We start from the raw sequence: 19,728 nt of genomic DNA, 5'->3' as shown, positions 1-19,728 counted from the left end.
TCGTTATCGACTATTAACCATGTGTAACTACTAAGAAACTATCAAATATATTTCAATATTATTATCAGATTTTATGACCCGCATGGGTAGATATCACATGCATAAATGTTATTTGAAAAGAAAGATTATTTATTATAATATAAATGGGTTTATTGGTGAAGGTGAGAGCAATGTTAGCCTATGGGAGGTCGGTATTCGATACCGGGCATGCACCTCTAACTTTTCGAAGTTATGTGCGGTTAAATGGACGAGCCGTGAAAAGCTAGCAGACAGACAGACACACTTTCGCATTTATAAATGCAAAATATTAGTATGGAGAATTCGAGAGCGGTAATTGCCTAGAGGTTAAGATGTCGGCCCCTAGTCAAGAGGTCGGGAGACATGCACTCAGTAGTGGGCCAGAAATGGGTTGATTATGATATTTAATGAAGGTTCCATCTGAATTTTTCTCTAGTCTTAGTTTACACTATAAATCACATAACTCCACTTTACGGTACATAAAGCACATAGGTAGATACCTAATTCAATGAAAGCAATGGTCGTAAAATGGACGCTCTTGGAATTAGCTGGAAACTTTTCTGAATTCACTTACATTTCGTTTATTCTATCAACGTTGTAAAGCTTTCGATGTTTCAATCAAGTTTTATTGAGCGTCAACGACATGGCGAGATTTCATTTGAGCTGTACCTATGACCTCTACTAATACGAATAGTTAAGTACGCTGGACCTGCGATTGCCGATCTGTTTTGAATCAATTTAGTTTTCGCCATTTTAGCCGTGAGCGTCATACTGAGTGTAGGTACTTGGAACTTAATGTTAGTGTAGAAATAACTGTCATCATATCTAGTACTAGAGGATGCCCGCGTAGGAGGATGATTGCTTATGTCAATTACAGGGACGCAAGCTACCTCGGTACCAAATTTCATACAAATCGGTTAAGCGGATGGGTTTTTAGGAAACCAGTGGGAACTCTTTGATTTTCCGGAATAAAAAGTAGCCTATGTCCGTCCCCAGGATATAAGCTAATCCTGTACCTTTCGTCAGAATCGGTTAAACTTTTAGGCCGTGAAAAGGTAGCAGACAGACAGACAGACAGACACACTTTCGCATTTATAATATTAAGTAGGATTGTTTACTTTTTTGAGTTGACAAAGTGTCAATTTTAATTCCCGGTTCGCTCGGTGGGGGCGCTTGGAATCGCTACAAAAAGTAACTCATCGTTCTACGACACATGCCTTCTAGAGTACTTGTACAAATATGTCCATGTCAGTGATTGTACGTATTAAACTTAATTTTCTCGATATTATATTTTTCTGGTAGTTACCAGGGCTTTACCCGCGTGGAATTTATACTTTGCAAATGTTTTTTAACGAATAATATAACGTAAACTTATTGAAAACCCTTATTAGTTGTAATAATAATATAACATAGGGTTATTTGAATCATAAGAAAGAAATCATAAGTTTTTTTTTTTGGTTTTCCGGTTATTTTGAAATTTTCATTATTTTGTTGTTATAGCGGCAATGGAAATACACATTCTGTAAAAATTTTAACTCTCTACCTATTCTGGTTCAGGAGATACAGCCCGCTCACCGACAGTCGGATGGACGGACGGACGAACGAGCGGGCGTCTGTACAGACTCTGTACGCCCGTACAGCCGTACAGCCGTATCGACGCGACGGACAGATGGGCAGTGGACGCTTAGTAATACGATTACATATTGAAGTGTTCACTTCGGAACCCAAAAAAGTATTTTGATTAGTTTTTTTTTGTTCGTCAGTTCCTCAATTACATTCCAAGTCAATAGCAATATATCATTTTTGAAGCTAAATGGATATTCTTCCCCAAAAAGACGTGCTTGCTCTAAAGGATAAAGGATGAACGTAAGGTGACGGAAATTGAATATTTGACCCTTGTTTTACTCCCAATTTGCCACAGATGAGGTCATTGAGCTTTTGTTTATATTTTCGGAAAAATTGTAAGCCCCGTTGTGGTCGCCATAAACAGGAAATATTAGGGTACGTTTAGGGTAGCTATAAAAAAATCATTAAGATTTTCCCTCATCGTTTTTGCGGTAGAATTTTTTCCTGGATCGTTTTCTTTTAAGACGTTTTTAATCAAATATGACATTATGGTGGTAGGTAAGTATAAGCCTTATGATGGCGGTAAGATTATCCAAGGGTCCAATTTTCTCTTTCGACGAAGTTTTTATTGATTTTAGGGTTCCGTAGTAAACAAGGAACCCTTAAAGTTTCTTTTTCGTCACTAACTTAACTCAAAGCCTCTTAGTACTAGAAAGCTGTAATTTGGCTTCACGCCGGAAAAGTAAACCATGCAAATATCATGTCGAACCATTGTTCCGTTGGGACGTGATTGAAATAGATGCAAACTACAAATCAATATACCTACCTGCTAATAAACCAACAAACAAACACACTTTCGCATTTATAATAAGGGTTATAATATAAAATCAGCGCGCTCCATCCAGGCTGCACCATCACATGTCAGCAGGTCTGATAAATAAAAATAAATAAATAAATTGACATAAAATCATTCTTACACGTGTTGTAAAGTTCGAACATTATACTTATTTCACGGTGCTGAATCCAAATTATGGCTCATTTTCTCGTTACATGACACAACCAATCCGTTGTGTTTCCAGTTTTCGTCATAATGTAATACCATGTAATACATTTAGAGACAGTGAAAGCTGTATTTAGGGTTCCGTACTCGAAGAGTGCCAACGGAACCCTACTACTAAGCCTCCGCGCTGTCCTGTCCACCGACAGACGGACGGACGGACGAAGAACGGCAGAGATTTGAAATTTTCACGGAATGTGTATTTCTATTGCCGGGTTAACGCGGGGGCTGTGCGGGGTGGGTCCACCCCGATTGAAATCTCGACCTGTGGCGTACTATACTTATCCCTGTTTCTACGAAACATTATACCGGAACGCTATCGGCATGTTTTACCGGTAACAATCCGGAAAAACAACTAATTTACATGTACTTTATATTTTTCGCACATATCTCTTGAAATATAAGTGTATTTGCACACGGAAACATTTTCACGCGTAGTTGAAGCGCGCCAGACGCGGACGCCATAAAACGCGCTGTGAATGCGTTTAGGTTTTGGCTGCTGTATAATAAATTAGGATAAATTATAATCTAACCGTATTTACAGTTTTACGGTGACACAAACATTCATAATGCCGTTTGCAGCGCTATCTACCTGCGTTTAAAACGAGCGTTGACTGCGCGTGAAATCGTGTCATGTGCAGAGGCTTTAATAGCCGGACTAAACATGCCGGATTCAACGTGTAAAAATCACAATTTTTTCACAAATCACAAAGTTTTGTGGTGCAATAAAGTACATATTACATACATACAATTAACACCTGTTTTTCACACGTACAATGCAGATTTTTTTGGCTGAACGTATAAGTAGGTAGTCTTTATTATAATTATTATTATCTTCAAACTTTTTTTTATGAATAGGCTACATTTTTTGATAATATCAATATCATCAATGACTATCAATATCAATACGAAACTGTATATACTTGATTTCAAAGTAAAAACTGACTGAGCAGCTCAAACTAACTTTAGTTTTTTTTAGAAAAATCCTAACAAACCGGGGTGGATCACGTGTAGCAAACATTTTGTTTAATCTAGATAAAAGTTGTTTAATTCAGATAAAATTGGTCTAATCTAAATATAATTACTTAGTTAAATCTAGATACAATGTGTTAATGGTTTCATTCGAGCAATCCATCTAACTTATAGTTCCTGAAAGCAGTTTCAAGTTGTGTAAGACTATCGCACCACAGCAGTGGGCGGTGGGCATTAGCCTTAAGAGGATTTGAGTAAAGTCCCTGTGTTTACTTAGCGAACTATAGAAAACTTGATCATGGATATTGTAGAGATATTCATATTTTCTAACATTTGCCTGAACAGATTTGGATGTATGAAGTATCGTATCGTTAGAATCTTTACGTCATACTTATAGAGTGACAGCTATAAACATGAAAAAAAAAATATTTTCCCGCCATTTTTAAATGTGAAAAAGTATTTTTAGTTCGTTTCTGGCATGATACTCTTCGTGCTTAGCATTTTTAGGGATCCGTATCTCAAAAGGAAAAACGGAACCCTTATAGGATCACTTTGTTGTCTGTCTGTCGTGTCTGTCAAGAAACCTATAGGGTACTTCCCGTTGACCTAGAGTCATGAAATTTGGTAGGTAGGTAGGTCTTATAGCACAAGTACAGGAATAAATCTGAAAACCGCGAATTTGTAGTTACATCATTGAAAAAAATGTGTTCCAATTTTCTAAGTAAGATAACTATACCAAATGGGGTATCATATGAAAGGGCTTTACCTGTACATTCTAAAACAGTTTTTTATTTATTTTTATGTTTTTGATTTATCGTGCAAAATTTTGGAAAAATACCCGAGTACGGAACCCTCAGTGTGCGAGTCTGACTCGCACTAGGCCGGTTTTTTAATTATGACTTGTACTTACTGGGTGTAAGTAGGTTCCCCCTATAACGTAGATCCCCACTGATTTTCAAAAATTCTGAGCACAGCCGAGGTCAGTGAAGTTATAATAAATATGATAAAAAATCGTCGAAAATCGTTTGATAAAATTATTGATATAGGACTTGCCGATGTTTGATAACCCAGCAGTACTTACGAGTTATTGGCAATATGTTCTGAAAAAATTATGAATGAAGTTCTGAATGTCCTTAAAATTATATACAGTTTCTAGTATATATGTACACTTCAAAGGGACTCAGCTGCATTGGCTATTAACCCGCTTACCTTGATCCTTGATATTGAGTTGTCCTTAATCCAGGATATTGCTTTATTTAAACTGTGTTACGGTAACTCAGTCTAGTATATCTACTCGTAGGGCAACACATGACACAGTTTATTCCGGCGCTTCTTCTGCTTAAGGTCTTTTGACTTTAATGCTTAAGTATTAGAGGAGCCGAGACAAGTGTAAATAAAAAATTTATAACACTCCCGACAAGTGAAGGTTAACTAGAAAAGAGCTGATAACTTTCAAACGGCTGAACCGATTTTCTTGGATTATAGCTAATAACACTCTCGATCAAGCCACCTTTCAAACAAAAAAAATAAATTAAAATCGGTTCATTAGTTAAGGAGCTACGATGCTACAAACAGATACAGACGTCAAACTTATAACACCGCTCTTTTTGGGTCGGGGGTTAATAAAATAACCCGTTAGAACCTACTATTATATATTCTGTGCCCGTAACTATAACTGGTAAGTAATTTGTGGCACAGCTTTTAAAAATAAAAGTTTCTACTTTCTTTAATATTTTAATGTACAGCGTATTTGATACCTAAATCACAATACTTATAACAAAAATTGATGTATGCTATACCTAATTTGTGCCACACATTCTTTCGTTGTTACCTGACAAACGTTCAAACAGTCCTTCGAGTTCACACAAGTTTTTTACGAGTTCATTTTCGCGATCAGCTGTTTGCAGGGTTGTTACATTGGAGTTTTGAACAAAGTCCTCATTCGGATATCACTCTACGAGGCTCATTATTTTTTACCCGACTGCGGCAAAGCTAAAAGGAAGGGTTATGATTTTAGCAGTCTATGTATGTATGTATGTTTATATCCAGATTCTGTGTGTTCCACTGCAGCGCCTAAACTATAGGGCCGATTTCGATGAATTTAAAGGTCCGGGTGACATAGGCTATACCTAACGGATGTTACATGAAAATAGTGGGGGTCTCCAAATTATTATTTTTTTGCTAATTGTATCGAGTGGAGTGTCAAATGAAAGAGGAGAAAATTTGAATTCATAAATATAAATGTACTACAATAGTAAAATATACCAAGCGACATAAAAACAATTTTACTATAATATTTAGCGTTTATTAAGACGATCGCAGTCGGGTTTTAGTTTTCAACTTTATCTTGTTGGTATTAAGTAGTACTTATATCTAGGACTTCTAGGTACACATCGGTGCTAACCTCAGCTTTCCTGGATGTTACGGATATGGCCTAGCACATTGTATCCATATGACGGTAAGACGTAAGCGTTTTCTAATAAGCAGGCAAATGCCGTAGTCATCAAAGGGGAGGCAGGAAGTTATAGACAGCAGCAATTTCCCCCTCGAGTGGAAACATTACAGCGGCGATGTGGCGACCACACGCCGCGTGAACATCAACTTTACGAGCACCGAGCTCGCTGGGAACTTCACACTCTTCACACTACATAATTATGTGTACTCAGGGGCGGATTTCCCTATAGATCGAGATCAAAATTTGACGAGGTTTTTTTAGAAATCGCTTTAAAAACTCTGCGACCCGCAAAAAAACCGGCCAACAAGTGCGAGTCAGCCTCGCGCACCAAGGGTTTCTTCCGTACTTGGGTATTTTGTTCTAAATAAAAAAAAATGTGCAAATAAATCACACGATTTTTTCGCGCGATTTTTATTTATTTATTTTTTTATTTTTATTTATTTGTACCATAAAGTTGTAACAATAAATATACAAAGAAAGAAAAAGTGGGCAGGGAAGCACTTATCTCTATAAGAGATCTCTACCAGTGACCCTTGGCAGTGCGAGAGGTTGTAAAGGGAGTAGAAAAGGTACAGCAAAGATAAGATTTTTAATCGCAGTGTGGGCATCCCTACATGATTGCAAGTGTTACAGAAAAAAAAATCGCGCGATTTTTATTCGCTGTGCGGGCTAGCTGTACTAGGCTGCGTAATTCGACCTGTTCTACGCCCACCACACGGTGTTGTAATGTATTGTAAGTTGTGACGTAACCTATCGTTTTGCTTGCAGTCATAAGTTTACATAAATTCGCATACATTAAATAGGTAATGCCTACTCGGATTGCGGTACCTAATAGCTAATAAGTTGTCCATCTTTGATGCATACAGCACAGATAGACAGATAGAAACAAAAATGTGTTCCTAAACTCTTCTAGCATGCCTCTACCGGTGTTTGGGGGCACATAGTGTCCCAGTGGTGGGTCTGCTGCGCCGCACATCCGCTGGCGAAGTAACGAGAAGTTGTCGCCTTGTCGGTCCCTTGTGCTCCGTCGTCAGCGCGGCGGTGGGATGGAACTTCGTGAGGTTTTTAGCCGGTAGGAGTCCGATATAACCACTTTGCTCCCTCGTGGCTGATGGCAGGAAAAAAGGTATGCTTGAGTTGAGATAAGTATGTTAATTTTAATTTAAAAAATAAGTACTAACGACATAAGTGAATAAATGAATGAAAATTGAAAGTATAAGTACAGTAGCTAAGTAAGTTTTAAGTATCATCACAACAAAACAATTTTGTTCATTGGAAAAAATTACTTCGCTGGAAAATCCTATTCTTTACGTTTATTGTGCAACGCAGGTGTAGGTACCTAAATATTTATTGCGTGCTTTCAATAAGTTTTTCAGGGTCCCGAAGGATGTCAACGGGACCCTATTACTAAGCCTCCGCTGTCAGTCCGTTCGTCTGTCTGTCAGTGGACTGTATCTCGTGAACCGTAATAGGTAGAGAGTTGAAATTTTCAAATCGTGCCGCTATAACAACAAATAATAAAATATTCCAAAGGGAAATTTCGGAAAATTTGATAAAATTAAAGTGTAGTGTACGGTTGAACACATAGACTGCTAAAATCATAACTTTTCCTTTGGCTTTTCCGTAGTCGGGTAAAAAGACGACCTACTCTTGATGATAAACACCGAGTAGGCTACTCGGTGTTTTAAAAAAAAACTACGTCGTAGTAGACGACAAAATATCTGGTGCACATTATGACGCGAGTGACAATCATGTAATGAGTTCGACCTTATTCAGTCAGTTCGGCCTGAGTTCCTTCCTTTTCTAGCGATGGGCATGATTGCTATTTTAAATCATTTTCATTTGGTGAAATCACTATTTTTCTTCACAATGATTTCACAGGCGATTTTTCAGTGAGAGTGATTTTTCAATTTTCGTATACATTCGTTTGCTAAATTAACTAGGAATTATGATCAAGATCAATACCGCTGATATTTTGCAGTTTTATTATTGCCTCTTCTGATAGATGTATTTTGTAGCTTTGCATGATACTCGTAAATAGATGTGTACATATGTCGCAGCGAAATGGCCTAAACGGGTTAAAAGGACAACTCAATATGACCATATCTTTAAACAAATCTAGTGATATCATAGAATACTGAGTTACATAGTTTATGAAAGCACAATATAACGACGGACCGGACTGACCGACTTTCTTCTTCACGAAAATGGTCTAGGGGTAGGATCAATGACTTTCTAAGCATGGATACATCGTGGCATACAACACAAGAGCCCAGACATGGCACACGTTTCTAAATTCACCTTATGTAGCTTCAACTGCTCCATTTATACATTCCCGCTAACATTCAAGTCCTGTAAACTAACCTCAGTGATTAAGCCGCAATGTAAATCGATTATTGCACTCGAAGCTGAATAAGGTGATTTTAGAAGCAAACTTGAACAAAAAATGGAATGGAGTAGTGTAGCACTATTAATTTTTGTTATTTCTTTGAGAGATTTTTCGTTTTTGTAAATATGAAACTATTATACTATATTTATACTATATACTATTCTGCTCGTGCTGATTCACTGACTGACTGACTGACTGACTGACTGACTCATTTGATCACCTCTTCTGTAAAATTTTGTATGTTTTTTTTTTACCGATGGTTTCGTATAGAGGACAAAAAATGATTCGGAGGAAAAATATGGATAGAGCTGATGATTGAGGATTTCGGTGAGGAGCACGGCCAGGGTATTGAAGATAGGTGGGGGGTGCTCGAACAAATGTCACACAGAACTTCATCCAATTGACAGGGAGCTGAAAAATAAAATCAAAATGGCGGATTCAAGATGGGCCTTGAATCAAGATGGCCAAAGGCCTCCCACCAGCCAACCTAAACCAATTAAGAAAATCTCAATCGGCCCAGCCGGGAATCGAACCCGGGACCCTCGTCATACAAATCCACCGCGTTACCACTGCGCACTGGAGGTCGTCAAAAGATCTATCTATACATATAATAAAATTGTACAAAAGTGGTGTCTGTACAATGGAAATATATAAAAAAAAGTAGCAGGGGTTGTTAATAATAACAACCCCTGCTACTTTTTTTTTATCGATGCCGAACCCGAAATTGTAATTAATTTTTTTTTGTCTCTTTGTCTGTGTGTTTGTGCACGCTAATATCAGAAACGGCTTATTCGATTTAGATACGGTTGTCACTAATATATTGTAGTAAGCTTCACTTAACATTTAGTGTTTATTTCATGTCAATCGGTTCATAAATAAAAAAGTTATGTCAATTTAAAGAATCACGGCGAACATTTTTAACGTACAGATACACGCCTCGCGCCTGAGCGTCCGTGGCTATATAAAGCGCGCTGAGAGCTATTCCACGCGAACGAAGTCGCGGGCACAACTAGTAATAAAATAAATGTGATACAATAATGGCCAATAGATTTTACATTGAACAAAAAAAAGCTACTCCACAGTTTTGTTTTTCCGACATTCGTGACGCGCCCTTCCATCTGTCTCTTTCCGATGTGCGTGAGAGAAAGGAATGGGAACATTGTAAATAATTTTAGATATTTCTAGTGTTTTCAATGGTTTTACTAAATATTTTACACTTTTTCGCATGTTATCTTACGTAAATAAAATTAACTTACCGGTGGTAAGTCACACCATCTCTTTTCTGCGTCGTTAACGTATTATTTTGGCATTTCTTGATCGCGCATTTAGGCGTCTTGACATCTTTGCAGTCAACATGCGACTAATGAAGAAAGTGTGCTTACACCGAGTATAAGCACACTTACTTGGTCCCTTGTTATGCGCGCCAGTGCGATGTCCTTGCTTAGAAAGTCATTGGGTAGGATAGATAAAACGGATAAGACTGCATGGGGTTGGGAATTGGGATGATCAGATTTTTTTTAATCTTTTTTTTGTAGTGGATTTGGAGATCGGTTTTTGAAAAAAATTATGATTATTCTCAACATTTAACCAACGGTGTAGGTAGGTACATACTTAGATACATAGAAAAACCGCACCGAATTCAGAATCTCCTCCTTTTCGGAAGTCGGTTAAAAATTTTTTAAAACGCCTCACAAAATCATGTTGTACCGAAATCCTACTCGTAGTTATTTTTAGAACATCTTACAACGAATCATCTCCAGGAGCAATTTAATGATGCGTAGGACTTGTTTGCTCTGCAACGAACTCTAACGGATCTGTTCATGAGTGCCCCACCCACAAATACCTGAGTACCTACCTATTTCTTGCTAGCCGAAACAATTCATACTTACTGTAAGTGATCATTTGCATACTATTCCAGAGTGCCAATGTGGGGGTCCAAAACAACATAAAGAATAGTACTGCACGGTTCGTGTAGCTTATAAATTGGCACCGGTTCCAAAAAAAAATATTATTGTAAATTGAACAATTGAAAAGAGCAACCGCCGAGTTTCTTGCTGGTTCTTCTCGGTAGGAACGGTATTCCGAACCAGTGGTTATTTGACGATTCTAAAGCACTTGTGAAAGTTTATTTGAATAAAAATCTATTCTATTCTATTCTACTATTATACCTAGAACTGCATTATCTAAGTAACTCTTGTATCTATACTAATAAATAAAATTGGAGTGTCTGTCTGTAATTTCGAAATAACTACCGCATATAAAGGTCATATGGTTATTTGAACGACACCAACACTGAATCACACGTTTTTAAAATTTTTGTCTGTCTGTCTGTCTGTCTGTCTGTCTGTCTGTTTGAAAAGGCTAATCTTGGGAATGGCTGAACCGAATTTGACGGGATTTTCATAGACAAGTAGAGAATTGACCAGGGAGTAACATAGGCTACTTTTTAACCGACTTTCAGAAAGGGAGTTGTGTTTTCCTACCTATGTACCTACACCGAAATCTCCGAGATTTCTGAACCGATTTGCGTCATTTCTTTTTTAATCGATAGAGGAACTTTGGGACATTGTTTCACAAAAAATTTGGAGTCCAACTCCTCAATCCTGATGCTGCAGGGGATCTGACCAATCCACGCGGGCGAAGCTGCGGGTATCAGCTAGTACGTAATATTATTATATTCGGTAATAAATTAAATTATTTTTTAAGTTTTAGCGTTTGTGGTTACTGAAGTCTATATGAAGTATGAGATAATATTATATACATATTTAGATAAACCAATCTTTATTCTTGTCTCAGAGTGGCTCTTTCAAAATCAATGATTCTTACACTAAGGCCACTAAGGCAGAAAGGGCCAAGAGGCGCAAATATGAAAATATAGAAAATAATTTCATATTTGTGCCTTTTGGAGTGGAGACCATGGGTTCGTGGGGCGAGGATACCAGATCCTTTTTTAAGGACCTGTCATCCCGTCTTGTGGAGTCCACGGGTGACCGGAAATCTGGCAGTTACCTTGGTCAGCATATTAGTCTGGCCATTCAACGAGGTAACGCAGCCAGCGTTCTGGGCACCCTTTTTTTTTTTTTTTTTTTTTTTTTTTTTTTTCACTATAGGCAAGCGCTTGACCACAATCACACCTGATGGAAAGTGATGATGTGGTCTAAGATGGGACGCGTTTACCTAGAAGGTGCCTATTCACTCTTGTTTTAAAGATACCCGGATTGTAATTGGTAGGAAACACAGATCGCGGGAGAGTATTCCAAACCTTAGCCATGCGTATGAGGAATGAAGACGCAAAACGTTTCGTGCGTGTAGATGGAATGTCGACGACATAAGGATGGAAACTCGCCCGACGTCTTGCGGTGCGGTGGTAGAATGGTGAAGGAGGGACAAGATCGAAAAGTTCCTGTGCACACTCTCCGAAATATATCCTATAAAACACCGATAAGCCGGCGACCTTACGGCGGTGATCGAGACTTTGAAGTTTCGCCAACAAAGGAGAGTCTTCGCCAATGAGTCTCCTAGCTCGACGGTCAACGGCATCCAGAGCCGCTAGTTGGTACTTAGCAGAGCCATCGTAGAGGTGACTGCAGTACTCCATGCACGACCTGACTTGCCCTGCCCCTGCCTTACCCTGCCTCGTTACAGTGATTTGGATGATATTTTTGTTCTATAATTTTTATATTTAAGTATTTTTAACATTTGTGAAAATCTGTATTATATGATTCTTACACATGATAATAAAGTTGCGGTTATTTACCTATTGCGTTTACGGCTGTACGAGGTAGGTTATTTAGGTTTAGCTAATGGCTAACGACCGGAAAAATCCTATTATTTGCTAACGTGAAGATACATTATTTGCACGAAATTACTGCCTCTAAATTAAACTTAATACCAGAAGAGTGGTTTGTTTACACTGAAGTCTGAAACTGATCTTAGCTCCCACGCGAAAGATATTTCCACAAAATCTAAGATATTGTGATATATAAGGAAGTAACTAGGTAGGTAGTTACCTAAGTTTGAAGATTCTATTAGATAGAGCCGATCATAATATTATAATTCAAATTCAAATTCAAATTTAAAATATTTTTATTCAATTAGACTTTTACAAGTTCTTTTGAATCGTCAAAAGCATCTACGACTGGTTCGGAATGCCTTTCCTACCGCGAAGAACCAGCAAGAAACTCGGCGGTTGCTCTTTTCAAAGATTCCTGCGCATTGCTGGAGCGAATTGCAATAATTATAAAGTAGTTATAAAATATGGTCCAAAAAGAACATTAAATTAAGAATCGATCAAGTGCAATTCGAACTCGCACACGAAAGGTTCCGCAGTATCGTAACGCTTTTTAATTTTTTTCAATTTTCATGGCGGCTATTTTGAATTTTTTTATAAATAAAACTATTTCTGTTGTTATAGCGGCAATAAAAATACACATTCTGTGGACATTTCAACTCTATCTAATACGGTTCACGAGATACAGCCCGCTGACAGACAGACGGACGCACACACAGTGCAGGGCGGAGGCTGTAGTAGAGTCCCGTTGAAACGGGCTGTAAGGTAGCGGAAGGAGGCTTTTCCTCTCAGGAAAGGGTCTATTATACTCTGTAGCGTATGCAGGTTGATAGACAGATAAAATATGTCACTCATATACCTTTGTCCGCATAGAGATAGTATAAAGTTTGTCCGTCATCTATTTCTGATTGCTACGTATATAAGTAGGTAGGTAGGTACATATTGCAAGGGTAGTTTTGTTGATACGGTCGCGGTGCAGCCTTGCGGATGTGAAGTTGACGTTGATGAGATGTGGGTTCAGTTTCGGATGTTGGTGACAGAACAGTGATATTATGGAATAGCTGTCTGAAATGTCCTTTCCTAAAATACCTAAATGTCCTTTGTGCGTAGAGGTAGAAAAGCTTAGGTAAACTCTCAGGTAAGAATAGCTGCTCAGTAGTAATAGGTAAGTAGTATGATCACTACCCATATTATAAATGCGAAAGTGTGTTGGTTTGTTTTTGAATCACGCCGCTACAGAGCAATGAGTTGATTTGATTTTTGCATGGGTAGGTATAGTTAAACTGGAGAGTAACGTAGGTTATGTTTCGTACCGAAAAATCAAAAGAGTTCCCACGGCCAAATCCACACGGATGAAGCAAATTGCTGAAATAGATGAATAACCTAGGTATCTGTCTACCAGAATAATTTTCAAAAGTAATAATTACCTATGTGAGTATTATCTAAGACTAAATAATACTTTGGTAGGTACAGTACCTATATTTATTCCTTTCGCAAAAATAAATACACATAATAATTGCAAATCTCGTTATGATTTATGTAATAATTACTCCAAAATCAGTGCTTCATACGGCGTAGTATCAAAACTCTATCTGGTGAACTTGGCGCACGCGAGGAACTCCAACTGAAATACCAACATGCGATGTTGAACGTGTACACGTAAGGACTGGAGGCAGGTTAAGGTTTAAAGACCTACTACCGATTCTAGAGAAGGTGAGCCACGCTCGCTCCAGCGATGCGCGGGGCTGCAATTGCTTGTATAGTATGGAATATTATTGTAAATTGAACAATTGAAAAGAGCAACCGCCGAGTTTCTTGCCGGTTCTTCTCGGTAGGAACGGCATTCCGAACCAGTGGTAAATTATTTGCCGAATAAAAATCTATTTTATTCGACTAACATATGCTGTACCTACTTACAAGTATAGGTAGGTAGGTAGGTACTTATTTTGCTGTTAATTAATAAAATATTGCGTATCGAACCTTAGAGATTTCTGCTTCGTAGAGAGACCCTTTCCTATGTAACGTTTCGTCGTTTCAACAGCGGAGACAGTTACGCTGTGCGATATCGTCATGAGATACAGCTCGCTGACGTACAGACAGATAGACAGACAGACATACAGACAGACGGACGGACGGAAAGCGTTGGCACCATGTAGTAATACCTCAATGGTTGGCACCCTTTGAATACGGAATCTTAAAGAGGATATGGACATCATTGAGGTATTACTACTATAGTAATATAGTTCAATGATGGACATCGAATTAGGTAGGTACTTACTGAAAATTACAATCCCACCAAAAACATTTCATGTAAAAAGTTAGCCAAGACTCACAAGTTCATAATGTTTTCACTGTTAAAAAGTTATGAGATCTCTAGTAGAGCCAAGCCCCTAGCTGATCTTAGATTTGTGCTGGCCATGGGACCTATCCCAAGTCCAAAGTAATATAGCTCTTAAATGTTCTTGACTATATCACATTTATAACAATAAATAACAAATCACTCTACTTACAAGCTCTGATTCTACAAACCCTATATCTTGGTAAAAAAAGTACGGCTTGGCCGTTTAATGTTCGTAAAACTATTACATGACATAACATATTAAACGTTAAAAGTTATTAAACGGCCAAACCGTACTTTTTTTACCAAGATATAGGGTTTGTAGAATCAGAGCTTGTAAGTAGAGTGATTTGTTATTTATTGTTATAAATGTGATATAGTCAAGAACATTTAAGAGCTATATTACTTTGGACTTGGGATAGGTCCCATGGCCAGCACAAATCTAAGATCAGCTAGGGGCTTGGCTCTACTAGAGATCTCATAACTTTTTAACAGTGAAAACATTATGAACTTGTGAGTCTTGGCTAACTTTTTACATGAAATGTTTTTGGTGGGATTTCATTTCTTTTTGGCAGGTGCCCTAAATTTTTTTTGGATCTATTTCTTGTAGGTACATCATTTTCATGGCCCACTCTCTATCGTTACCTCTTTTTTTAAAAGCTTTTATTCAACTTGCAATGTACTCGTATGTAAGTATATTTGTTCGGGTGGAATCTTGCAAATCAATTTTGAAGCAGATATACCAAATTTCAGTCTTTTAGGACTTCAGGAAACACAGATACTTGGTACGTTTGATAAATCTGCCACGGACATCTTATCATGTAAACTTTAGTATTCGAGCAACAAATTTTACAGATATGCATCTCATATACGAGGGGATGAAGGGGGACCCGATTTCTTAATTTATCTGTTGTTGATAATTCTTGAAATTTGTACTTAATGCCAAATTTCAGTCTTCTAGGACTTCGGGAAGTACCCTAGAATTACAGACTAGAAGTTTTGACTGTCAATAAATCTGAAACTATAAAAGCTAGACAATTGATACTCAATGCGTTTAATCAATTTGCCAAGGACATCTTATCCTGAAAATATCAGCATTCTAGCGACAGAATTTACAGATTTGCTTTTCTCATAAGAGGCGTAGAGGGGGGAAAATTCCAATTTCTCAATTTTTCTGTAGTTTGTATGCAATTTCTAGTCTACACACCAAATTTCAGCCTTCTAGGACTTCGGGAATTACCCTAGAATTACAGACTAGAAATTTTGACTGTCAATAAATCTGAAACTATAAAAGCTAGACAATTGATACTCAATGCATTTAATCAATCTGCCAAAGACATCTTCTCCTGAAAATATCAGCATTCTAGCGACAGAATTTACAGATTTGCTTTACTCATAAGAGGCGTAGAGGAGGGGCATTGCCAATTTCTTAATTTTCCTGTAGTTTGTATGCAATTTCTAGTCTACACACCAAATTTCAGCCTTCTAAGACTTCGGGAAGTACCCTAGAATTACAGACTAGTAGAAGTTTTGACTGTCAATAAATCTGAAACTATAAAAGCTAGACAATTGATACTCAATGCGTTTAATCAATTTGCCAAGGACATCTTATCCTGAAAATATCAGCATTCTACCGACAGAATTTACAGATTTGCTTTTCCCATAAGAGTCGTAGAGGGGGGCATTGCCAATTTCTTAATTTTCCTGTTGTTTGTATGCAATTTCTAGTCTACATACCAAATTTCAGCCTTCTAGGACTTCGGGAAGTACCCTAGAATTACAGACTAGAAGTTTGACTGTCAATAAATCTGAAACTATAAAAGCTAGACAATTGATACTCAATGAGTTTAATCAATTTGCCAAGGACATCTTATCCTGAAAATATCAGCATTCTAGCGACAGAATTTACAGATTTGCTTTACTCATAAGAGTCGTAGAGGGGGGGCATTGCCAATTTCTTAATTTTCCTGTAGTTTGTATGCAATTTCTAGTCTACATACCAAATTTCAGCCTTCTAGGACTTCGGGAAGTACCCTAGAATTACAGACTAGAAGTTTTGACTGTCAATAAATCTGAAACTATAAAAGCTAGACAATTGATACTCAATGAGTTTAATCAATTTGCCAAGGACATCTTATCCTGAAAATATCAGAATTCTAGCGACAGAATTTGCAGATTTGCTTTTCTCATAAGAGGCGTAGAGGGGGGGCATTGCCAATTTCTTAATTTTCCTGTAGTTTGTATGCAATTTCTAGTCTACATACCAAATTTCAGCCTTCTAGGACTTCTGGAAGTACCCTAGAATTACAGACTATGAATTGTGATGATCATCAGTGAGGGACGAAAACGGCGTATTTTAGGTATCAATAAATTTGTAACCATAAAAGCTAGATATTTGATACTTAGTATATTTGGTAAATTTGCTGAGGACACCTTATACTGAAAATTTCAGCTTTCTAGCGTCATCCAGACCGAAGTTATGACGGGTCGAAAATACGGCGAAACACTTCGAGAAAAAGGTACTACGTAGCGCCCCGGCCGCCGTTTGGCTCGTCTTGGCGGGGGCACTGCCGTGCCCCCTGATAGGTAAGTATTTCATGGCAAGGGCTGTTTTTCTCAAAATAAGCGCAAGGTGAGAGAAAAACTGTAATTAACAAAAATTATCGAATGTAGGCTAATTTACATGGTTAGTTACAAGGAAATTGAAGGTTAAGTCTATCTGATTATCTCAGATAACAGTATCGTGCCATTTTATTCACGGTCGGACCTTCGTCTGCCTACGCAAGGACATCGAAGGGCCCAAGGCCGATGTGGACTCAATTTCAGAGTCCATTTGCAAGGCGATCTACTTGACCTCCACGGAATTGAGGCGGCAATTCTAAACCCAGGGGGCAGTTACCTTCTTAATTTAAATTAAAACATTTTCTTGAGGAGTAGGTAAGTACGTAATTACAAAATAACTGCGAAAAAGTTTCGAGATTCAAGTTGCTAGTTAATTTTTGTAAAATAATCGTTAAGTACCTACCTAGATAGGTATACTAAACCAAAGTAAAGTAGAAAATAATAATTATTGTTACATTAAACCAAAGTAAAGTAAAGGAAAACTTAATGTTCGAGACGTTAAAATAATAAACTTTTCGGAGTTATGTGCGTTTTAATGATTACTAACTAGCTTTAGCGGTGAAGGAAAACATCGCGAGGAAACCTATACATGCCTGAGAGTTCTCCATAAAATCAAGTCTTCTTCGTTCACGGATCGGATCGTGCAATTGATAATAACAATAAGTGCTAATCGCTTGCCGACAGGCATGTAATAATATGATGTGATATGAACATATACCCAACCTATACTATACTTGGCTGGACACCGACTATTATAACAAGTGATGCGATCAAAGACATTTAGCTAAGTACATTATATTATACTGGTTATTTAACGAATAAATTATTATATATCTTTCTGTACTTACTTTTCATTTCAGACTACATAATTATAACTAATAAATAAGATTAAATTGCATAGATATTGCGAGCCCACGTGCCTGGTTACCTGCTTGTTACAAATCACGGGGCCAATGCACGTGACTTTCGATAAAAACAGCTTGCACCTACAGGAGTGTTTTCCGGAATATTTTCCAGCGATTTCACAGACGATTTTTCGCGCTTACAGTCTATTGCTACATTAACTAGGAATTTTGATTAGAATTAATCGAATATTGATTATTTCACAGGTGGTTTTTCACGGTAAATGAATTTTCGCTTTCTGTGAAATGTAGCAAACGATTGTTGGGTATAATTTAACTATGGTTCTTTTTCATTTTCTCACGCGCAGTGTCATGCGAGTGTTTTCGCTCGCACTCTCTTTAGCGTTTTGGATCGGGTCAATGACATCTGCGCCCACCGACTAGTTACCGAGCGTACCGAAAATTGACAAATTTATCAAACAAATGGTCTTCGTGTAGACCACAGTAATTATAGCAAGAACACCTACCATAAATCCAGCCAATCAAAGCAATGTAATAACCACAACTTAAAGTACAGGGGAGATTAACATGAGTGTATCGCTTTTTTATAGGCAACGGGCAGATAAGCTCTTATATCTACTCATTAATAGACAATGGCCGGAGCTTCAGGCGCGGGTGCTGCTGTGACACGGAAACCCACTTACGGGAGTATCGATCTGCACGAGTGCTATTTATTCATGTATACCCACTTGCCCACCTGTCGATCGCCATCACAGAACAATATTTCTATGATCGCAATATTGCCACAGTTCACTTTGAGCGAAAAGGAAGCAAGTCGGAATTTTCAAAGGCTTTGGGATGATTGATTTTTTTTCTTTCTTTATTGTTAACATCAAAGTCAAACACTACATATTTTAATTATAAACACCCGAACACGAAAATAAAAAGCTTAATTTTCAACAGGTCGTCAAATCATCATCATGACCAACCCATCGCTGGCTCACTACTGAGCATGGGTCTCCTCTCAGAATGTGAAGGGTGTTAGCATTGGTCATACCACGCTGACCAAGGGAGGATTGGCGCACTTCGCATACTTTTGAGAACATGATGGCGAACTCTCAGGTATTGAGGTTTCCTCACGATGTTTTTCTTCACAGTTAAAGTAAAAAGCACCCAACTCCGAAAAGTTAGAGGTGCACGCTGGGAATCGAACCCCGGATCGCCCGACGAAAGTCGTGCCGCCAAGCGATTTTAATGTTCCGGTACGATCGGTAGAAACCAATCAGTGGTAGTAGTTTAATGAAACTTGCATCTTAGACGCATCGTCACTTACCACCACGTGAGATCGTAATCAAGGGCCAACTTGTATCGGAATAAAAAACCCATTAGGCTTTCATGCTTCGCGTCAAATCTTATTAAGTAGGAATCATACAGGTATTTTACAGCTACGCTATAGGTACGTACGTAGTTGCATTTCTGCTATTGATTGGCACGTAGCAAGTGGGTTATCGTGTCACGCCGCGTCTACCGAGCCATTGTCCCGATAAATACCGAATACGTATTTATATCTTACTAGCTGATGCCCATGATGAAGTTTTCAAAACCCCCATGGAAACTCTTTGATTTTCCGGGATAAAGTAGTGGGTGAAAGTTAGTGTAGACGAAAGAGAACCTTTTTT

The sequence above is a fragment of the Maniola jurtina genome, chromosome 4 (assembly GCF_905333055.1).
Source record: "Maniola jurtina chromosome 4, ilManJurt1.1, whole genome shotgun sequence".
Classification (NCBI taxonomy): Eukaryota; Metazoa; Arthropoda; class Insecta; order Lepidoptera; family Nymphalidae; genus Maniola; species Maniola jurtina.
The sequence above is the reverse complement of the archived record's forward strand: the minus strand, read 5'-3'. Positions refer to the sequence as shown.